This window comes from Cervus elaphus, chromosome 22, assembly GCF_910594005.1.
Source record: "Cervus elaphus chromosome 22, mCerEla1.1, whole genome shotgun sequence".
NCBI classification, from domain to species: Eukaryota; Metazoa; Chordata; class Mammalia; order Artiodactyla; family Cervidae; genus Cervus; species Cervus elaphus.
In genome coordinates, this window is record NC_057836.1 from 44,832,736 (window position 1) to 44,857,151 (window position 24,416).

Sequence of the window (24,416 nt, forward strand, 5' to 3'; positions counted from 1 at the left end):
ATTATTTCCACCATTTTATCTTCTACCTCACTTATCCTATCTTCTGCCTCCGTTATTCTAGTGTTGGTTCCCTCCAGAGTGTTTTTGATCTCATTCATTGCATTATTCATTTTTAATGGACTCTTTTTTATTTCTTCTAGGTCTTTATTAAACATTTCTTGCATCTTTTCAATCTTTGTCTCCAGGCTATTTATCTGTAACTCCGTTTTGTTTTCAAGATTTTGGATCATTTTTATTATCATTATTCTAAATTCTTTTTCAGGTAGATTCCCTATCTCCTCCTCTTTTGTTTGACTTGGTGGCCATTTTTCATGTTCCTTTACCTGTTGGGTATTTCTCTGCCTTTTCATATTGTTTAGATTGCTGTGTCTGGAGTGGGCTTTCTGTATTCTGGTGGTCTGTGGTTCCTTTTTATTGTGGAGGTTTCACCCAGTGGGTGGGGTTGGACAATTGACTGTCAAGGATTCCTGGTTAGGGAAGCTTGCATCGGTGTTCTGGTGCATGGAACTGGATTTCTTCTCTCTGGAGTGCAATGGAGTGCCCAGTAATGAGTCTTGAGATGGGTCTATGTTTTAGGTATGACTTTGGGCAGCCTGTATGTTGACGCTCAGGGCTATGTTCCTGCATTGCTGTAGAATTTGTGTGGTATGTCTTGCTCTGAAACTTCCTGGCTCTTGGGTGTTGGTTGGTTTCAGTTTAGGTATGGAGGCTTTTGGGTGGCCTCTTATTACTTAATGTTCCCTGTAGTCAGGAGTTCTCTGGTGTTCTCCGGTTTTGGGCTTGAGTCTCCTGCCCCTGGATTTCAGTTTTATTCTTCCAGTAGTCTCAAGACTTCTCCAACTATACAGCACTGATCATAAAACTTCCAGATTAATAGTGAAAAAATTCTCCACAGTGAGGGACACCCAGAGAGGTTCACAGAGTTACATGAAAAAGAGGAGAGGGAAGAGGGAGATAGAGATGAGCAGGAGGAGAAAAAGGGGGACTCAAGAGGAGAGAGACAGATCTATGCAGTTGTCTGTTCCCAAAGTGTTCTCCGTAGCCTAGACATCCACAAATATTCATGGAATTGGATTGGGAAGAGGAGGGGAAATGAGGAAATAGAGGTGTTCTGAGGTAGAAAATGGAGAGCCAAAAGTGGGAGAGAGTAATCAACACACTCCTGAATAAAAATGTGAACTGAATATTGGATTCTTAAATGTCCAAAATTTATATCACATACTGAAAAACAAAGATTAAAAATCTAGAGTAGAAGTTAGACTCTTAAAAATACAATATTAAAAACAAAAACACAAAAAATTTTAGAAATATATATGAAGTTTGGTTTAAAAATAGGGCTTCTCTCTTTTTTTTTTTTTGTTTTGCAAGGTTATAGTGAAATGAAAATGAAAATTAAGGAGTAGTAGAGTAGTAATAGAGGACTTTAAAAGAAAATAAGAGAAAAAGAAAAAAAAGAAAAGAAAAAAAAACAAGAAAAAAATTTTTTTCCTAATTAAAAAGTCATAAAAATATATGAAAATGAAAGTTAGGGAGTCATGGGGGAGTAATAGGGAATTTTAAAAGAAAATAAAAGAGAAAAAATAAAAAAGAAAAGAAAAAATTTTTTAATTAAATAAAAAAGGTAAATATATATCTAGGAATTTCTCTGGAGCTGTTGTGGTCAGTGTGGGATTGGTTCAGTTTCAGATAGCTCCTTGTTCCAGCTTACACTTCTCGATATCTATAGGCCCCTTCTGGTGTAGTCAGTGTTACCTACTACAGATTTTAATCTGTTGCACCGGTCCCTTCTGAAACGGTTCCCTTTGTTTATTTGGCTTCTGTTTGCTGGTTTCTTCAGTGCCTAATTTCCACCCTGACACAGGCGGGTGGAGGTGGTCTCTTGTTCAGGTTCGCTAGTTCTGTCGCGCTGCGGGGAGGAAGGGGAACTGCTTTCCCCGTCTATGCTGCTCAGGCTCTGGGCTGCTCTATATGGAGCGTGCCCTGCGTTGCGTGCAGTTCCAGTTGTCGGGTACTCCACAAAAGCGTGGACTCGGTTGCGCCTGCGTTTTGTGCCTTCCCCGCCCGAGCAGCTCAGGCAGCCAGGATCTTGGCAGGCGCACTCTCCCCGGGTGCGGTGCGCCTTCTCCCCTCCGCAGCCCTAGCCTCAGTTTCTGCCTGCGCTGGTGGGGTGCGAGCGGCTTGTGTCTGTTCTCAGGAACTGGCCTCTAGCTGCGACCCTCCCGGCGGATGTCGACCATCCAGAATCTCAGGAAGTCTTTGGTTAGAAACTGGAGGCCTGTTTGCAGTGTGGTAGGGGATGCCGTCTTTGGGGCCAAGTTTGCCCCTTTCCCCTCCCCACTGCCTCCTGCCTCCCGCAGGGCTGGGCCGGTCTGCAGCTGGCTAGCTCTCCTCTGGAATTGCTCAGACCCTTTGTTCTGTGAACGGCTGGCAGTGTGTTTGGGCCAGTTAATTTTCTCTCTCTCTTTTGCTATCCCACAGTTTAAGTTGGTATCTCACAAAAGCTCCCTCCAATTGCCCTCAGGGCACTCAGGCCTGGTCCTTACCCTAAGCAATGCCCCCCGCTCCTCTCCGTTCCGCCCCCACTTGCTGGTGGTGGATGCAGGTGTCTGGGGTACTTTTCTGCTGGGAGTTGCTTTTAGGCATGTAATCTGTGGGTTTTATTTATTTTTCCTCCCAGTTAGATTGCCCTCCGAGATTCGAAAACTTCCCCCAGACCCGCCAGTGTGAGGGTTTCCTGGTGTTTGGAAACTTCCTCTATTAAGACTCCCTCCCCGGGATGGGTCTCCATCCCTAGCTCTTTTGTCTCTCTTTTTATCTTTTATGTTTTGTCCTACCTCCTTTGGAAGACAATGGGCTGCTTTTCTGGGCGCCTGATGTCCTCAGCTAGCGATCAGAAGTTGTTTTGTGAAGTTTTCTCTGCGTTCAATTGTTCTTTCTATTAATTTGTAGGGGGGAACGTGGTCTCCCCGTCCTATTCCTCCGCCATCTTGGCTCCTCCCCCCAAATTGATTTTTTTAACTGTATGCACTTAGGATTTTGATTATTTTGACTCTAAGACTGCTACTAGTGAAGTTGCTCAGTGGTGTCCGACTCTTTGCGATCCCATGGACTATAACCTACTAAGTTCCTCCATCCATGGAATTTTCCAGCCAAGAGTACTGGAGTGGGTTGCCATTTCCTTCTCCAGGGGATCTTCCCAATCCGGGGATCGAACCCAGGTCTCCCACATTGAAGGCAGATGATTTACCATCTGAGCCACCAGGGAAGCCCTAAGGCAGCAGAAGTCACTTTATAGTATTCAGTAACCCACAACAATGGGGTGGTTTCTAGCACCACCACCTTAAGGATGATGGAAGCAGTTGAATTAAGTGCCAACAAGAAATAGGTGTGACTCTTGCTGTGACACCTGTCAGTGCAGGAGGCATGATCGTGTTGATGAAACCAAGTTTCAACAGGGGTAAACCAGAATAATGAGAGTGAACTGTGACCTTCAACAGATATTGTCCAGCAGCATCTTGCCTACCCACATGTGCACCCATGGGCTTCTGTCCATCAAAGGAAGGAAGATAACTTGCAGGGAAGGCATCCACAGGCCGGCTTCTCTGCTCCTGCAAAGGCAAGGATGCTCTTGAAGATGTTCAGAGAAGTGGTCAGAAGGGCACCCACATATAATAATAATAATAATAACAAAAGGTAATGTTACTATAAATATATTTCATTGGGCCTTGTTGAGTCTGTGAATGGCCATAAGTTCACAATAATAATCAAATGAGAGGACTTTAGATAAAGTATGATCAAAAAGGGAGACATAGAGTAGAAAAACTGTACTAGTGGTAATTCAGGAAATGAAAAATGCAAGAGATGTGGGTTCAGTCCCTGAGCTGGGAAGATCTCCTGGAGAAGGAAATGGCAAGCCACTCAAGTATTCTCAGCTAGGAAATTCCATGGAGAGGAGCCTGGTTGGCTACAGTTCATGGGGCTACAAAGAGTTGGATAGGACTGAGCTGGTCTCTTTCTTTTCTTTTCATGGTGTAAAGAAGAGTAAGTATAACAGGAAGTATTTTGTTGTGAAATAAATTTAATAAGAAGAGCTGTCTCAAAGCCTGTGGGTATATTCCCTTCTGTTTATTTACACAAATGTTTATAAAGGATTATAAGAAAGAAAGAGAAAGAAAGAACCTGTGACATCCCAAAGCTGGCCTGGTATCACAACAGGGTGATGTTCTTTTCCTCTTGGATGTAAAGGCTCTCACAGAACTCCAGCCTTACACAGGGTCACCCCGAGAGCAGGAGCTAAGGAGACAGCAAACACCCATCACTGTGCCCCCACCAAGGAAACACCCCTCCCTTGGCTGAAAAGCATGACTGCTCCTTCTCTACCAATTGCACCTTTATCCTCACTCTGATCCCCAACTCCATAGATGGAGTTACTGAGACTCACACTGGTAGAACTGACCCCAGTTCTCGGCAGCAACCAACATAGAGTTGCCCCATGTCTTTAGAGCCTCCCCCAAATCCCCTCCCCTAAGCCCCATCTAGGATCTATCTTTCTATCACCTTCTCTCTGTGATGCCCAGCATTGTCCCTCAGGAAGAGTAACCATCAGCTTGTCCACTAGGGAGTGTGCCTAGTAGCAGAGGCTAGAGGCACCGACCTTGTGGATGGGAGAGTATTCACAAAGGAGGCCTGCCTCCAAGCAGATGGGAGAGGAGAGCTGGCTGCTCCCCTGCCTCCTTCTCTGCCTCAAAGCTGCAGGACCCCAGGAGCCAGGGCAGCCAATTGAAATCATGAAACATGAGAAGGAAAATTCAAGTCAGAAAGAAGAGGAGGGCTCTGGCAGAAGGGCCAGCTCCTGGATTAGGACAAAGAATTGTAAATGCATCATGACTGTGGATTTATCCTTCTGTCCTTCCCTCCCATTCTTGTCCTGGTCCTGACCCTTGTCTTGGGACTCAGCTGGGTGCAGATTGACAGTGCTCCCTTCTGCTGGATTTCTATCACGGGTGTATTCCTCTGTTAGCCTCCAGGTCACTTCGTGGAAATGCTGTTTCTGGGAAAAGGGAGGACTGTGGGGAAGTCTGTCCCTGCCCAACTGCATGGCCAGAAAGAGAGCCCTCCCCTTCCCGTGGGCAGACAGAGATTCTACCAAACATCTCCCTCCATGTGGTCCAGCTCATACTCTATGGGCAGGGACAGGAGGGGTAAAGGCAGGGTCAGATTCAGAGTCCTTAGCCCTCCTGATCACCAGGAGGCCCTCCTGATCACCAGGCCCTCCTGATGTTCCTACTCCTGTCTTCCTCACCCTCCTGATCACTAGGCCCTCCTGATGCTCCTACTCCTGTCTTCCTCACCCTCCTGATCACCAGGCCCTCCTGATGCTCCTACTCCTGTCTTCCTCACCCTCCTGACTCCACAGGGCCTGGTCCAGGGGCCTGGAGGACTCCTAGCTCCCTGGACTCTGATTCCCCCCCGCCCCCCGCCCCAGTGTCCAGGCCTTCACTCAGGTTGCTCCTCCCCCTGCAATGCCTTGCCCCACCTGCCTCACCAGGTGAAATGTTATCTGTAATTAGAGTTCCCACTCCAAAGCCTCCTCCCCCTGCTGTCTCCCCGAGTTCCTCTCCAGGCCCCCCTGGAATCTTGCACTTTCCTTGTTGCAGGTCTGTTTGTGTGGAGTGTCTTCAGCTCCCAGCACTGGGCAGGTGCCCTGTCTCTTCTCTGCTGCTCCTCCTGCTCCAGGGCCTCAGGGGCTCCCTCCACCCTCCCAGACACAGCCTGGCTAGAATATGAGCTGTGGGACCCATTACTGGGACATGAAGCAACCAGCTTCATGAAGACACAGCACCACACTTCTTTTACCTGTGGTGGAGTACTTAGATTTGTTTTCCTTGTCTGTCTTGATAAAAGTTCTTTCTGATAGTGTTATCACATTTCTGAGCATTTCCATTTATGGTCATCCTGCACTTTCCAGATGATCACCCTCTGCCAGTAAACTGTGATTTGAGACCTACATCATCTTTGCTCTATGTCATCTTGGTTTAGGGAAGCTTTTGTAGGAACAAACACACACCTGCCCTCACATCCAGACTCTGCCGCTGCTTAACGTGTGCCTCGAGTCATGACCTCACCTCTCTGAGTTTCCATTTCCCTTCTTCTGTAGTGAGGAGCACCCTTTTCTCAGACAGTCGTCCTGAGGATGGGGAGATGGGCAGGGCTCCAACTCCCCTGCTTACTCAAGAGTCTTCTTCTGGCCGAGTGTGAACAAGATCCAGTTGTCCTCTACTCTGCAGTTGCAGCCACCTTCTGGCATCTCTGCAATGACCACGCAATTTTGGGGCCCAGATATACCCAGAGAACTGAAAGGGAAAGTGAAAACTTCTTCCCTGAGTTGCTCAAGTTAACAACACCTTGGTCCCCCTGGCCCCAACCTGGGCTATTCTTGCTCTCCTACTGACCTCTTAGAGAAACAACCCCAGCCCTAACATTCCATGGCCTTCTTGACACAGTCTTCCCTGCCTCAGCTCCTTGAAGGGGAACTGTCACCAACACATTGTAAGTCCCTTGGCAAACCACTCCCCATCTCCACAGCCATGTTCCCACCCGCTCAGTCCTCTCCATCCCCACGCAGTCGCCAGCCTGCCTGCCTTATTCACCTTTGTTCCACCAGCACATGGTCATACTGCTGCTGCAGAGGGCTATGCCCATGTGGCTTCTAGGATTTGCTCATGCAGATCCTTCTGCCAGGGACGCCTGCTGCAACCAACCTGGAGAAATCATACTCACCCTGTAGAGCCAAAACCTCATATCACCTCCTCTGAGAAGCCCTACAGGGCCTCCCCTGCAGAGTCCACTCTCCCCTGCTGTGCTCCCATGGTACCTGCGGAAGGGGCCTAAAGCCACCCCTCTGCCACTCTGTCCATGCCCACCCCCACCCTTTGATCAAGTCCCTCAGGACTTGGTCCTGCTGACAGGGACAGAAGTAGTGCCTTCCAGTCCCAGCAACTCACCTGAGGAGGCTCAGCCTTGGTGGTCAAAGCCATTTGGATGGATGCCAAGTTCATGGGAAGGGCTGAGAGCACACTGCTCCTTTCTCCCCTGGCCTATTTCTAGTTGACACAGTTCTTTTTTCTCCAAGTGGAGGACTTTGAGAGGAAGGCTAGTGACCTGGCAACTCAAAAAAGTCTACAACAGAAAACCAGTCTTAATTTCTCTTTGGTTCCTGAGCAAAGAGCCTAGGTGTATCAAGAACTGGGCATGTGCAGACTCTGTGCAGGCAGCATCCACACCATTCCTGTCCACACTCTCACATCAGCTCTAGGATGTTTCAGCTCCATTTTTCAGATTAAGAAAAAGAAGAACAGGACCCACAGCCTGAGAGTCATGCAGCTGGACTGCCGGAGGACTTTTCTCTTTAGCCCCCAGCAGCAGGGGCAGCAATGGGCCTGGACCCCCACCCCCCCCACCCCTTGAGGCCCACCTGCCCGACATCAGGGCTGCTTTATTGCAGAAAAAGGCCCTGGTCATCATGGTCACCTTCTCTCAGCTTTTGAGGGAGGGCCAGAGGAGAAACGGGTGTTATTCCATAGGGACCACACACTAGAGTTGGTGTTACAATCACCCTGGAAATTAGGTCAGGAATCTGATCTCATTTTGCGGATAAGCAACCAAGGGGAGGGGCGAGGTGGGGGCTTTCTTTCCTCAACTTAAGGTAGAAGCCACGATTCAAACCAAGGTTGTCATTTGCCTATCGTAAACTCTACTCCTTGTTTAAAGTTACTTTATGTTTTCAATCTTTTTTCCAGTAAACTCCCTCCTACTGATACTTCTCTCTTCCACTAGCATGAGCCTATCTGGATAGTCAAGCAAAGCCACCATGAGATGCAGAACTCAGCTAATCCATATGTGTGGGAACTATGGTTTACTGCTTTCTCAGAAACGTCTCCTGGAATTTAACCTTACCCACTCTCTTCTTTACTTTCTCTTTCCCCCTCCCGTAAGTTAGATGTTCTGACTTACACGTCGGCATTAGTTAGATGCTGTTCTGCACACAGAACAAACCCCCTTATCTTCAAAATCCTTTCTTTATGACTCTAATGTGATTACCTCTGGACCTCCAGGATGAGGCTTCGTTAACCCTAGAATTCTGGTCTCTGCCTTGCCTTGCTGCTCTTAAAGATCACTAGATAAATTGCCAATAAATAAGGGATCAGGGTTTTCTTGGAGAGTGTGTCTTCTGCGAGCTCCCCCTGCACTCTCTCTCATAATCCTGTGTGTCTGTGAGAACTATTCAATGCGAAACCACCACATGTATCAGCAATTTTGCCAAGTACTTTGCATGCATGATCTCAGTTTCCTCAGAATAAAATTGAACAGATGTGGAAACTAAGGCAGAGTAACTTGGCAGAGAAACGAAGGCTCAGTAATTTGTCCAAGGTCACATAACCTGCCCCTTCCTTGTAGGTTTCATCTTTTCTCAATCAGAGGACATTCCCTGCCAGCAAATGACATGGAGAAAACACTCCTCCTGGAATCTTGAGGAGGAACATCCTCAACCCCAACCATGGAATCCTGCTGGAGGAGGTGTGCCTGCCAGGAGGAAACTAGCCTGAGTTGGGAAGGATATGGGTGAGATTTCTGGCACAACTTTGTGGGTTACCTGGAGAAACCGGCCTCAGTCACAAAGTTCTCACAGGCTTCCTCTTCAGTGAGCAGGAAATGCAGTTCCTCCCAGCTCACTCTTTCCTGGAAATACCTAATGACAGGCTCAGAAAAGCTTTGGCTCTCTGCTGCTGCTGCTGCTAAATCACTTCAGTCGTGTCCGGCTCTGTGCGACCCCATAGACGGCAGCCCACCAGGCTTATCCGTCCCTGGGATTCTCCAGGCATGAACACTGGAGTGGGTTGCCATTTCCTTCTCCAACGCATTCATTTATGCTAAGTCACTTCAGTCGTGTCCGACCCTATTGACCGCGACCCTATGGGCAGCAGCCCACCATGCTCTTCTGTCCACAGGATTCTCTAGGCAAGAATACTGGAGAGGGTTGCCATTTCCTTCTCCATTTGGCTCTCTAGTCAGGAAAAAAATTAGAAGAAATTATGGTGGAAGGTAGATGGTATTGTGATGTGAAGAACCAACTTATTAGAAAAGACTGTGATGCTTGGAAAGATTGAAGGCAGAAGGAGAAGGGGCCAACAGAGGATGAGATGGTTGGATGGCATTACCAACTCAATGGACATGAGTTTGGGAAAGCTCCAGGAGATGGTGAAAGACAGGGAAGTCTGGTGTGCTGCAGTCCATGGGGTGGCGAACAGCAACAACATAAAGTGGTTAAAGTTCACCTTCCTGGGCAGCAGTCATCTGGAGTACTGCTGATGGACTCATCTGGGGTTACAGGTGGACTGTGTCCACCAGCCCCAATTCTTAAGTTAAAGTCCAGACCCAGTTATAATGACTGTATTAGAAGATAGGGGACTTTAAGGCAGTAATTACAGTGAAATGAGGCCATAAGTGTGTGGCTCTATTCCAATAAGATTGATGTCCTTACCAGAAGAGTCACAAGATCTCTCACTCTCTCTTTCTACCCCATAGCATGAAGTTGTTAACTTTTCTTTTTCCTGTGTCACTAAGGGAGAAAGAATCCCAGCTCACATGGAGGGAACCCAGAGCGCTAAATCTGTGTATTGACTGATTCGGGTGGAGGTGGGTGGGAAAGAAACTGAACACCTGGGTGTCTGCATGAGCATTTGAGAACAATAGGACAAGCACCTGTCTGAGGCCAGACACACTTGGTAAGCAGGTGCTTGTATATGAGAGCACTGGGCAGGTGTCCCAATTCAGCACAGGGCAGGGATATTGTGGAGGAGGGGAGAGGTTTCCACCTAAACTAACACGTTCCAGGTAGAGGGGACAGCATCACACTCTACAGGACCTGCTATGTGGCCCAGGCCATGGACACCCATTATATTTGATCCTCATCACAATATAAGGCAATATTCTTCTCATTTTACAGGTGAGGTCAGGTAAGGTGCTCCACATCACACAGGTGGGAGATGGCAAAGGCCAGATTGAGGTTCAGTTCAGGGTCTGCTGACTCTCACAGAGCAGCTGGGCTGGCTTCTGTGGTGAGGCCCAGGGGCTGGGAGCAAGAGGAGGTTCAGACCAAACGGAGAGGGCAGGAGAAGCCCCGTCTGGCCTCGGGGGCTCCTTCTGCTGTCCTCCCTCCCCATGGACTGTCCTGGCCTCACTTCTGCATCACTTGTTGGGTGGTGGGGGGCAGTGAGCACCTTGGACTTGGCTCCCTGGGCAGAGGGCCTGGCAGAGGGTCTTGTGGGTGGACCCCTGGCTGCTGGGCTCTCCTGACTCCTCTAGGGTCTCAAGGATGCTTATCCATCCTCTTCTTGGTTCTTGATTCTTCTCTAGTTTATTTCTGCCATTGGCATCACCTCAATTCTGGTTCATAAGTAGAAACCAGCCAGATAACAGATTGGTGACTAGCTGAGCAGTCCCCCAGATCTTCTGAGCTTATGGTGGTAGCGGCAGGGTCTCAGAGATCTCCCTTAAGCTCCTTCTCTGCATCAGGCTGGAAGGAGGTGTGGCTTCACCCTTGAGAAAGAGAGAGGGGCAAGGTCTATGGTTATTTCCCCTGGGATGGCCATGAGTACCACCAGGGACTTAACCCAGCGTGGTTCTTTGGCCCCTGGACTCTGCAGGCCACTAGGTAAGGAAAGTTACTCATCCTCCCACCAGCTCCCTCCAGGTGGAGTCAGAGTCCTGCTCTTCTGTTGGGGCACAAGGAGAAAGTAATCAGAGAGGAGAAAGCCACTTGTGAGGCTAGGAACTGTGAAACCAGAGACAGAAGGACAGACAGGAATATTCTGGAAATTACACAAGGTTGGGAACACTTGTGTTTAATAATTGGTAATAGGTGATATTGATCCAGTGTCTATGACACACAGTCCCCTGAAACTCACCTAAACTTAGGTCAACCCAAGTTTTCACTGTGGTGCCAGAGCCTCAATTTGAACCCAAGTCTTTCTGATGTAAATTGCATGTTTGTGATGACTATGCTCTACTCCCTATAATATACAAAAATATTTACTTGTGGATATATGTTAATTGGTAAATGAGTCTTTTCATTCCAAAGTGATGTCTTTTTCCTGGTGCTCAAGTCTCTGTCTTGGGATAAAGCACCCGGTGCTTCAGCTCCCACAGCCCGTGCCCTCCTTGCTTCTGCAAGAGCCTTTATCCTACAAGGGCCTGGAGCCCCATGATCCCCGCCCCATCCTGCAGCCCTGCCCTGGGTGGCTGAGGACCTCTGATGGGGCCCAGTCTTCTTTGCTGTCCTCCCCTGACTATTAAATCTGGGACTCTTTTTAATTATTTGTGTAAATAATAGGGCAAAGAACACTCTTTTTGTAGAAAACTTTGCTTGCATTTGACCTTTTCCTTAAGCTGTTTCAGAAGTAGAATAACTGTGTCTGGGCTTATCAACATCTAAGCAGTTTCCACACTGCTTTGGAAAGATACTGCGCCAATTTACATTCATACTCAGCCTTTCAGTCTTGCCAGTTCTCAGTTGTCTGTTTTAAGTAGCAAATCTTTATATAGAGAGAATTTCTTTTGATTCTGGTTGTGACTATCTTGTGTTGGGAGATGACAAATGAAAGCAAATGTTGCTTATGTTTATGTACTATTTTAAGAATTCAAAAGGGCACTTATTAACTACCCTTTCTGAAACCTGGCTGAAATGATGGTAAAGGTCCTTATAGTTAGAGTAACAGCTATTGATGAGAGTGGTTTGTGTTTCTGATTTTGATCTGTGCTGGTATTTGCTCTAAGATTTCATAAATTATAAAGCATATTTTCTGATAAGCCGGAAGTTTGTACCCTTGTATCCCTGTTTATAGCTAAGAAAGCTGAAGCATAGGTGTTTTGTGATTTGCCCAAGGTCAGAAACCTGGTTCAGCGTAGACTGGGTTCCAACCCACTCTTGGGCTCAAGAACCCATACTCTGCCTCTCCTCACTCTGTGGCTAATTAAAAAAAAACATGAATGGGGGCAATAGGAGCCTAGAGTCTTTAATACATATTTGGGGGCTGAGTGGATGGAGAAGTGATAGCTGAATAGAGAAGAGTAGAGTGAGAGAAACAGCAAGAGTGAGTAGAGGCAAGAAAAATGGTCCAATGGCAGAGTCCCAGAGAGGGACCAAGATGAGAGGGAGCCAGAGGGGAGAGCAGGGGACAAGCTCACCAATCCCATGGTGCATCCCATATTCACAGCAGCCTTAAGTCTGCAACAAAGGGGGAAAATCAGAATGGAAAGACTCCAGAAAAAAATTTCTGTTTTATGGAAATCACAGGTCCTCATCCAATCATTCTACAAAAATATGCTGATCAACCCTTCTCCATCTTAATATGAATGGGCAATCCAGGATGAGACATATGAGAAATATGACAACTTGGGAAAAAAGGACTATGATAAACAGATAAAAATGACATCAGAAGAAACATATAATTAAAAAATATATATTTATTTATTCAGCCAAGCTGGATGTTAGTTGTGGCACACAGGATATTTTAGTTGTGGCACATGAACTCTTTGTTGAGCTTGTGGAATCTAGTTCCCTGACAAGGGGTGGAGCCCAGGCCGCCTGCATTGGGAGCATGGAATCTTAGCCACTGGACCACCAGGGAAGTCACAAAACAGAGAATTTTGAAAATTGAAAAAATTTGAAAACCCAAACCCATGTCTCAAGAAGATTAGAAAGATATTTTATTCATAAAATGAGAATAAGATGTATGGAAAAGGGAAATAAATAATGAAACAAACAAAAAATAGATCTTGGAAATTAATAAAGTGTTTATAAAAATAACTATAAAGGAAGAATGGAAAAGACAGTCAAAGAAAGCTTGCAGAAAATCAAACAAACAAAGGACAGAAGAAATGGAGCTAAATGGGGAATAGAAAGGTTACCATCCACAGTTGTTTCTGAGAAAGTTGTTTGGGAGTGAGCTGCAGGGGAAAAAAAAGGTGTGTGTGTTTTTATGGAGTGAGATAAGACATAACTATGAAAGATGTGGATCCAGGAATTGGGAACATCAAGCCAGAGAGAAGGGAATCCAAGGATCACAGCTGGACACACAGCAGACCTAGAGAGAAACCTGTGCAGAACGGGATAAGAAGTTCAGAGTCTGTAGGGACAGGAGACACAGTACCAGATGAGGCATAGTTTGAAGAAATGGAGGAAATGTTGGAGTTAAACAATGTTAACACTCTTGTTTGACTTTTAACTTTTTGAACAAAACTTAGCATTTACTTATACATACATATTTTTGGATGCACTGCGTGGCTTGTGGGATCTTAATACCGTGACCAGATATCAAACCCTGGTCCATGGCAGTAAAAGTAGTCTTAACTACTGGACTTCCAGAATATTCCCAAAACAGAGCATTTAAATATGAGAACTAATGGATTTGTTGTCAATCAATATGAAAATTAAAGTACACTGCTAAATGTTGGGAGATGAAGCCCTGAAGGAAGGAAAGGATTAATATTTCCTTTCCGTGTTTGTTTCATTATTTATTTCCCTTTTCCATGCATCTTGTTCTAACTTTCCGAATAAAATATCTTTCTAATCTTCTTGACATGTGGGTTTGAGTTTTCAAAAACTTTCCATTTTCAAAGTTCTTTCACCAGAGTGGAGTCAGGAAATACTGGCTGCACCTGAGGACCTCAGAAATAAAAGTTTAAATAAAATGCTTACAACTTCGAAGATTTCTGATACAGGATATAAATCTAGTGATATAATGATATTATGAGATGATGAGGAAAGGTATAAGAAAATGGATTAACATAACTGAAATTATCTTTCTTGGTAAGTAATTAAATATCAAAAATTTTAAATCAAGAGAAAGAAAAATGCAGTACCTAGTATTTATTAGATATTGTGGTTGATGACACCCCTCTTTGCACAAAGCAACATTCCAAGTGCTTGGTAGGCTTTCAATCACTTTTATTTCTAACAATGACCCTTTAAGAAACAAAAGTGTCCAAAAGTCTGTTCTAAACATCTGTGTCTCTTTTTCTGTCTTGCATGTAGGGTTATCATTACCATCTTTCTAAATTCCATATATATGCATTAGTATACTGTATTGGTGTTTATCTTTCTGGCTTACTGTGCTCTGTATAATGGGCTCCAGTTTTATCCATCTCATCAGAATTGATTCAAATGTATTGTTTTTAATGGCTGAGTAATATTCCACACAGCATCAAAACATGTATATTACCAAGTGTGAAAAAGATCGCCAGTCCAGGTTTGATGCATGAGACAAGTGCTCAGGGCTGGTGCACTGGGATGACCCAGAGGAATGGGATGGGGAGGGAGGTGGGAGGGGGGTTCAGGATGGGGAACACACGTAAATCCATGGCTGATTCATGTCAATGTATGGCAAAAATCACTACAAAATTGTAAAGTAATTCGCCTCCAACTAATAAAAATAATTGGGAAAAAAAAGAAAGGATAGTGAAGCTCAGAGAGATTAAGTAATGTACTCAAAGTGCCCAGCAAGTGCCAGAACGAGCAATTCGAGTCCAGGTTCCTACCTCCGGAGCAAACATTCTCACACTATTCTGTCCCCCAATGTAAGAATATCATCTAAAGACATTAATTAATTATCCAAAGAAAAAAGCTTTTCCTTGGGAAGGAATGATCAGAATTCTCTGTAGAAATTGATTTATTTTAACAATATGCACTTAGCACTTTGGATTTTTTTAAACTTTAAGACAGCAGAAGTCACTTTATAGTAGTTAGGAATCCACAAGAATGGGGTTGTGTCTGTTGCCACTCCTTAAAATGGTGGGAGCAATCAGTTCAGTTCAGTTCAGTTGCTCAGTCATGTCTGACTCTGTAACCTCATGAACCACAGTATGCCAGGCCTCCCTGTCCATCACCAACTCCCGGAGTCCACCCAAACCCATGTCCATTGAGTCAGTGATGCCATCCAATCATCTTATCCTCTGTCATCCCCTTCTCCTCCTGCCCTCAATCTTTCCCAGCATCAGGGTCTCTTCAAATGAGTCAGCTCTTCACATCAGGTGGCCAAAGTGTTGGAGTTTCAGCTTCAACATCAGTCCTTCCAATGAAAACCCAGGACTGATCTCCTTTAGGATGGACTGGTTGGATCTCCTTGCAGTCCAAGGGACTCTCAAGAGTCCAACACCACAGTTCAAAAGCATCAATTCTTCAGCGCTCAGCTTTCTTTATAGTCCAACTCTCACATCCATACATGACCACTGGAAAAACCATAGCCTTGACTAGATGGACCTTTGCTGACAAAGTAATATCTCTGCTTTTTAATATGCTATCTAGGTTGGTCATAAGTTTCCTTCCAAGGAGTAAGCGTCTTTTAAATTCATGGCTGCAATCACCATCTGCAGTGATTTTGGAGGCTAGAAAAATAAAGTCAGCCACTGTTTCCCCATCTATTTCCCATGAAGTGATGGGACTGGATGCCATGATCTTAGTTTTCTTAATCAGGTGAAGTACAAATAAGAAAGAAGCCTGACTCCTGCTGTGACAACTGTCAATGTAGGAAACATATTCATGTTGATGAAACCAAGTTCTCTAAAAACGTAGAGGTGATAACACACATAAACCAGAATAACCAGAGTGAACTATGACCTTAAACAGACATATTGTCCAGCAGCATCTTGCCCACACACATGTGCATCCATGGGCTTCTGTCCACTCAAAGGAAGCAAGATCCCTTGCAAGGGAGGTGAATTCCAGAGGCCCACGTCTCTGCTCCTACAAGGCAAGGATGCTCTTGAAGATGTTCAGAGCAGTGGTGACAGGGGGCACCCATATAGAATCATCATCATCATTCTAATGGAAAATAAATATTATCTTGTTTACTTGGACCATGTTGAGTCTGTTAAAGGCCATTAGTCCATAATAATATTAAAATGAGAACTTTTCAGAAAAAATATATCCAAAAAGGATTCACGTGTACACATTGCCAAATGGAGGATAGCCATCATGGACCTACAGTATAGCACACACAACTCTGCGCAGAGTTCTCTAATAACCTAAATGGGAATAGAATTTGAAAAAGAATAGATATACATATATGTATAACTGAATCACTTTGTACACCTGAAACTAACAATACTGTTAAATTAACTCTACTCAATACAAAAGAAAAATTATATATATACCACCAAAGTTAGATATTAAAATAGTAGTTTTGTTGTGAATAAGAATTAGTATAATGGGAAGTGTTTAATTCTTAATTGAATTTAATAAGAAGAGGAGTCTTGCATTCTATGGCTATTTTCCCTTCGGTTTATTCATGTGAGCATTTATAAAGTTTTGAGAAATAAAACAAGAAAAAACCTGACATCCTGAGACTGACCTGGTGTCACAAGAGGGCGATGCTCTTCTCCTGTTGGATGTAAAGGCTCTCACAGAACTCCAGCCTCACACAGGGTCACCCTGAGAGCAGGAGCAAAGGAGACAGCAAACACCCATCACTGCGCCCTCACCCACAGCTCGCCCCCTCCCTTGGCTGAAAAGCAACACTGCTCCTTCTTTACCATTTACACCGTTATCCTCGCTCTGGTCTCCACACAGGGAGTTACTGAGACTCTCATTGGTAGAACTGCCCCCCGTTCTCTGCAGCACCCAACCTAGAGTGGCCCTGTTTCCTTAGAGCCTCCCTCAAATCGCCTCACCTGAGCCCCATCCTAGAATCTTTCTTTCTACACCTTCCTCTGCGATGCCCAGGGTTCTCCCTCAGGAAGAGTAACCTAACCCTCAGCTTGCTCGCTAGGAAGTGTGTCTGGTGGCAGAGACTGGAGGTACTGACATGTGGATGGAAGAGAATTCATACAGGCAGGCACCCCTTGAAGCACGTGGGAGAGGAGAGCTGGCTGGTCCCCTGCCTCCTTCTCTGCCTGGAAGCTGTATGACCCCGGGAGCCAGGGTAGCCAACCGAAATCATGAAACACGAGGACCAAGAGCCAAGGCAGAGAGAGGAGGAGGGTATCAGCAGAAAAGGCTGCCCTTGGATCATGCCAAACACTTGTAAATGTGACTGCACCCTTGACCTCATCCCTCCGTCCTTCTCTCCCATTCTTGTTCTGGTCCTGACCCTTGTCTGGGGTCTCAGCTGCCTGTGGATGCTGGACGGTGCTCCCTCTGCTGGGTTACTATCCCAGGCATCCTGTTCTGTTAGTCTCTGACTGGTCATTTGTTGGTGGGAGGAAGAGGGGAGGAACCTGGAGAAGCCTGTCTCCGCCCAACTGTATGGCCAGAGGCAAAGCCTCACAAAAGAGTGTGTTCCTTTTGACTGCAGTAGGTACCTGTTAAATATGTCCTGCTTTAAGGAGAAGAAGAAGGAGACAGGCAAGGAGGGAGGGAGAGCAGGAGAGGAGGAGGAGACAATGGAAGGAGGGGATAGGTAGAATGGAGGAGAAAAATAAGAAGAAACACAAAATAATGATCAATCCTGAATCCCAAAGGTATCTGAATGCACACCTGAAAGGAAAAAACAATTACAAACATACTAGGCAATAAATGAAAGCATACTGGTAAAATACTGTTGAGTTGAGGAAACTTTTCTCACCAGGACACAAATCCCAGACACCAGTGAATCTCTTAAAAATTAAAAATTGCAAAGGACACCATAAACCAGATCAGAATACAAGAGACCTGGAGACAGTGTTTGCATTATTTACAACATCCTCAAGATGTTGTAAGGGTGAACATCCTCAACAGCCATAGGAGCTACAAACCCACACGAGCAGACTGAAATCAGCTTTTTAAAAACAAGTAAGAAATCTGAACAAGCAATTCCCCAGGAGGTGTCTTGCCCAGGGTCACACAGCTCTCTGTGGGTAGAGCAGAGGCCAAGACTAGGCCTTCTGACATGGGTATTTAGGTTGGGAATGTGATTTCATTATATTTTTAAAACTGATAAAATTGAACACTTTATTCTCTTTTACTTTTATTTTTTGTTTTAGCTGGGCCTCTTAGCATATGGGATCTCTGTTCCCTGACCAGGGATGGAACCAACACGACCTTCAGTAGAAACATGGAGTCTTAACGATGGGACTGCCAGGAAAGTCCTAGGAATGTGAATTTAATAAGCCCAAAGTTTCTAGGTTTGTCTCTGCCTGTCTGAACACATAGATCTAAGGTCATGCCCCTCCTATTATACTGACATGTCTACAGTTTGGCTTTTTTAATCTTAATATTGCAAAACCAGGATCATAACACAGACATAGTGCAGTAAGCCCTTCTCACTTCCTCTATCAGTGTCATCCTCCTCTGCAGAGGATCACTGAGCTGAGGGCCTGGCAAGCACAGGAAGCCAAAGCCCTGGGTCTCCCCACTTGGTCTCCTGCCCCTCCCCTCTCAGGGCTCGGTGTCCCCCAGGGCCTGGCACTGAGCAGGCCCTCAGAGACAGGGTGGTGATGAGCCTGGATTCCTTGGATGTCAGAAGGAACCCTTTCCCCATCAGCCTCAGCACAGCACCTGGGGGCAGCCTCAAGTTGGCCAGGCCATAGGAGGAGAGGATCTGACCTCCTCCATCCCCTCTGCCTCCTACAAATTTCCCAACAGACTGTGTACCCTCAAGACCCACCTTCTTTCCGGGGTCACCACTCACGTCGCAGGAGTCCACATCCCGACCTGAGCCCACCTGAGCAGGTGTCGCCCTCCCTCTGCACTGTTCAGGGGCCCAGGGGGACGGGAGGAAGCCCTCAGACACACCTGCCTCCACATCCAGGCTCTGCTCCTGCTTCACCTGCCGTCTCGGCCCTGAGCTCTCTGAGCTTCCATTTCCTTTCTCTGTCAGCTAGTGACAATCATCCTTTCCCCAGACATTCATCCTGAGGATAGGGAGGTGGGCGGGGTCCTACCCCACTGTTTACCCAGGAGTTTTGTTCCGACTGAATGTGAGCAAGATCCAGTTGTTCTCAGCTCTGCAGATGTGCCTCCCTGCAATGACTATACACACCTTCTGGACCCAGATATACCCGGAGAAGAAAAGGGGAAAGTGAATGTCCTCACTTCTGAGTGGCTCAAGTCAAACAAACACTCTGCCCACCAGGTCCCACCCTGGGTTTATCCCACCCTCCCTGCTGACCCCGAGAGAAACAAGCCCAGTCCTTACATGCCAGGTTCTTATCAGGTCAGTACATCCTGCCTTAGGCTCCGAAAAGGAAGACTTGCCACCAACAAACCGTGACGCTCTCGGCCAATCACTTCCCCTCCCCGTGGGCATCTTCCCAGCGTGCCCTCTGTATCCCTCCTCCCTCCCCACACACACTCACCAGCCTGCCTGCCTCATTCACCTTCATCCCACCAGCACATGGCACAGCTCCCGAACATACCAGCTGCTTACCACATATAGGTCATACTGCTGCCGCTGATTGCCAGGCCCATGTGGGTTTTAGGACCCTTTGCCAGGGACACCTGCTTATACCACCTGGAAAAATCATGCTCATCCTGTAAAACTCAAATTGGAATCACCTCCTCTGAGAAGCCCTCCAGGACCTCCCCTGCAGAGTCCACTCTCCCCTGCTCTGCTCCCATGGCACTGGGAGAGGGGCCTAAGGCCACTCCTCAGCCACTTTGTCCATGTCCCACCTCTATCCCTTTTGATCAGGTACCTGTAGACTTGGTCTTGACGGCTAGGACTGCACCAGGGCTTTGGGGCCCAGTGACACATTCAAGGAGGCCCAGCTTTGGTGGTCCATGCCACTGGATGAACGAAGAAGTTCCTGGGGGACCCCAGGTGCCTCACTGGTACAGAATTCGCCTACCAATGCAGGAGATACAGGTTCGATCCCTGGGTCAGGAAGATCCCTTGGAGAAGGAAATGACAACTCACTCCAGTATTCCTGCCTGGGGAATCCCATGGGCAGAAGGAGCCTGGCAGGCTATACTCCATTTGGTCACAAAGAGCTGGACATGACTTAGCAACTTAATAACAACAACAACAATAGCAGAAAGTTGTGGGAAGGACTAATAGCATACTGCTATTTCTAACCCAGATTATTTCTACTTGACAACAGATACACTTCTCTCCAAATTGAGGACTTTTGCAGGAAGGCTAGTGCCCTGGCAACTCAGAAAAGTCTAAAACATAAACTAGCTGTGTTTCCTGTTTGGATCCTGAGCAAAAAGAAGCGCTGAGCATGTCCATGTATTTCCTGTTTAACCTGAAACATCAACTCTAAGAATTGTTGGCTCTGGTTTACAGATGAAGAGAAGATCATGTTCCTACAGTCTGAGGGTCTTGCAGGTGGTGCACTTTTTGTCAAGCAGAAGGGGCTGCAGTGGGCCTGGACTCCCGCCATGGAGGTCCACCTGACCTCCGTCAGGGCTGCAGGGCCTGATGCAGAGGGCAGAGGGTGCTGGGAAGACACCATGTGGTGAGGGAATGATTGGCCAAAGGCCTCACAGTCTGTTGGTGGCAGGTCTGCCTATTCGGAGCCCAAGGTAGGATGTGCTGACCCGATGGGACCTGGCATGTCAGGACTGGGTTTGTTTCTCTAAAGAAGTCAGCAGGGAGAGTGGGATAAGCCCAAGGTGGGGCCTGGTGGGCAGAGTGTTTGTTTGACTTGAGCCACTCAGATGTGAGGGCATTCACTTTCCCCTTTCCTTCTTCAGGTCTGGGTTCAGAGGTGTGTCTGGTTATTTAGAGACACATAGCTGGAGGCTGCATCTGAAGGAAGGTGTGTGTTGAGGGTACATAGTCTGTTGGGAAATCTGTAGGAGGCAGAGGGGATGGAGAAGGGAAGGGATCAGACCCTCTCCTCCTGTGCCCTGGCCACCTTGAGGCTGCCCCCAGGTGCTGTGCGGAGGCTGTGAGGGAAAGGGTTCCTTTTGAGAAACAAAGAATCCGGGTTCATCACTAATCCGTCTCTGAGTGCCTCCTCAGTGTTAGGCCCTGAGGGGACACTGAGGCCTGAGAGGGGAGGGACAGGAGACCAAGTAGGGAGCCCCAGAGCCTTGTCTTTCTGTACTCGCCAGGCTCTCAGCTCAGGACTGTGGGTGATGGGTGGTCCTGTGCGGGAGAGGATGGCTCTCAATGGAGGAAGTGAGATGGGCTTACTGCACTATGTCACATTATGATCCCAGTGCTGCAATATTAAGATAAAAAGCCAAACTGTAGATATGCAGTATAACAGGAGGGGCATGACCTTAGATCTATGTGTTCAGACAGGCAGAGACAAACCTAGAAACTTTGGGCTTATTAAATTCACATTCCTAGGACTTTCCTTGCAGTCCCGTGGTTAAGACTCCAAGTTTCCACTGAAGTTGTTGTTGGTTCCATCCCTGGTCAGTGAACTGAGATCCACATGCCAGGAGGCCCAGCTGAAACAAAAAATAACGAATAAAATGTACAATTTGATCAGTTTTCAAAAATATAATAAAATCACATTCCCAACCTATATACCCATTTCAGAAGGCCTCGTCTTGGCCTTCGCTCTGTCCATGGAGAGCTGTGTCTGCTCCCAGATACCGTGGGCAAGTCACCTCCTGGGGAATTGTTTGTTCAGATTTCTTACTTATTTTTAAAAAGCTGATTTCAGTATGCTCATGTGGGTTTGTAGCTCCTATGGCTGTTTAGGATGTTCACCCTTATCTACTGCAAATATTGCAAACGCTGTCTCCAGGTCTCTTGTAATCTGATCTATCATGTCTGATTTAAGGTATCCTTTGCAATTTTTAATTTTTAGGAGATCCACTGGTTTCAGGGATTTGTGTCCTGGTGAGAAAAGTTTCCTTAACTTAGTATATTCACATTATGTTTTCATTTCTTCCAATATGTTTGTAGTTTGTTTTTGTTTTTCTTTTTCTGGTTTACATTTAGATTCCTTTGGGTTTCCGGATTGATTGAATGATTGAGAAGAAGCTTTTTGTTTCTTCTTCTTCCTCTTTTTCTTCTCCGTTCCAGTCAATATATTAGGATCTCACAAGCCATGCAGCACATTCCAAAAAGGTAAATGTTCAGTTCTGTTCAAAAAGTTAAAAATCAAAGAAGAGTGTTAACATTTTTGTGATGTTTTAAATATTTTCTGTAGAGCTAACTTTTACCATACAGTTGCATATGGTTTTTACATGGCTTTAGTTTTTCCTGATGTTTCTAATTGCTTTTTGTTTTTGCCCCTTGCACTATTTATCTTCACCGTTTCCTACATTTCTTTCCACCTGTGCTCATATGATACCAAGTCCCCTGTCTCCACAAACTCCTAGACTTCTTATCCCATTCTATCCCATTCTGGACTGGTAGCTCTCTAGGTCTGCTGCATACCCAGCTGTGATCCTTGGATTCTCTTCTCTCTGGGTTGATAGTCCTGATTCCTGGATCCACGTCTTTCATGGTTATTCCTCTCCTCACTCTATAAACACACACACACACACACACACACACACACACACCTTTTTTCTCCTGTGGCTCACTTGCAAATAACTTTCTCAGAAACAACTGTGGATGGCAACATTTCTCTCCCTCATTTAGCTCCATTTCTTCTGTCGCTTGTTTGCTTAATTTTTTGCAAGCTTTCTTTGACTTTCTTTCCAATCTTTCTTCATAGTTATTTCATAAACACTTGATTAATTTCCATGATCTATGTTTTGTTTGTTTCATTATTTATTTTCCTTTCCCATGCATCTTGTTCTCATTTTATGAATAAAATATCTTTCTAATCTTCTTGAGACATGGGTTTGAGTTTTCAAAATTCTCTGCTTCATGACATCCCTGGTCCAGTGGCTAAAGCTCCATGCTCCCCACACAGGCAGCCTGTGTTCCATCCTTTGTCAGAGAACTAGATTCCACAAGCTCAACAAAGAGTTCATGTGCCACAACTAAAATATCCTGCATGCCACAACTAAGATCCAGCTCAGCCAAATAAATAAATAATTTTTAAAAAATTATCTGTTTCTTCTGATGTCATTTTTATCATTTATCTTAGTCCTTTATTCCAGGTTGTCATATTTCTCATATGTCTGATCCTGGATTGCCCATTCATATTAAGATGGAGAAGGGTTGACTGGCAAGCATTTTTGTAGAGTGATTGGATGAGGACCTGTGATTTCCATAAGACAGAAAATTTTTTCTGGAGTCTTTCCATTCTGATTTCCCCCTCTGTTGCAGACTTAAGGCTTCTGTGAATATAGGATGGGACATAAGGCCTGTGAGCTTATCCTCTGCTGTCCTCACTAGCTCCCCTTTATTTTGCTCCCTCTCTGGGACTCTGCCCAGCAGACCATTCTTCTTGCCCCTACACACTCTCGCTGTTTCTCTCCCTTTACTCTTCTCTATTCAGTTATCACTTCTCCATCTAATCAGTTTTCAAATAGGTGTTAAAGACTCTAGGCTCCTATTACCTCCATCCATGATTGTTTAAAAGTACCCACAGAGTTAGAAGAGGTCAGGTATGAGTTCTTGAGCCCAGAGAGTGGGTTGGAACCCAGCCTACGCTGAACAAGATTTCTGATCACAAAATATCTATGCTTCAGCTTCCTTAGCTGTAAACAGGGATACAAGGGTACAGACTTCCGGGTTATGAGAAAACATGATTTATAATCTATGAAGTCTTGGAGCAAATATCAGTGCAGAGCAAAATCAGAAATACAAACCGCTCTTCTCAGTAGCTGTTAGTATAAGGACCTTAGCTATCATTTCAGCCTGGAGTTTTCAGGAGGGGTCGTTAAGAACTGCTTTATTGAATTCTTAAAATAGTGCATAAACATAAGCAACATTTGCTTTCTCTCATCATCTCCCAACACAAGACAGTCACAACCAGAATCAAAAGAGATTCTCTCTGTATAAAGATCTGCTACTTAAACAAACCACTGAGAACTGGCAAGACTGAGAGCCTGGACACACGACTTACCACGAGTGTGAATGTAAATTGGTGTAGTTTCTCTCCAAAGCAGTGTGGCTTTAAGTATAAAAAAATTTTACGTGTTGATATACTCAGATATAGTTATTCTACTCCTGAAATAGCTTAAGGAAATAGTCAAATGCAAGTAAAGTTTTCTACAAGAAAGGTGTTCTTTGCACTATTATTTACACAAATAATTAGAAAGAGCCAAAAATTTAGCAATCAGGGGAGGACAGCAGAGAGGACTGGGTCTCATCAGAGGTGCTCAGCCTCCCAGGGCAGGGCTGCAGGGATGGGGCAGGGATCATGGGACTCCAGGCCCATGTAGGATAAAGGCTTTTACAGAAGCAAGGAGGGCTTGGACTGTGAGAGCTGAGGTGCAAGGACCTTGATCAAGGCAGAGACTAAACACAGGGAGCAAGACATCATTTTGGAATGAAAAGAGTCATTTACCAATTAATATATACACTTGAATAAATTGACATCCTTAGTGGCTCAGATTGTAAAGAGTCTGCTTG

The 24,416-nt window shown here is 45.6% G+C and overlaps 1 protein-coding gene across 1 annotated transcript in view; it reads left to right on the top strand.

Annotated features, from left to right (window-relative positions):
• The window catches only part of LOC122680078 (apolipoprotein L3-like), a 411,694-nt gene that overhangs the window by 280,493 nt on the left and 106,785 nt on the right, over positions 1 to 24,416 (top strand). The window lies entirely within an intron of this gene.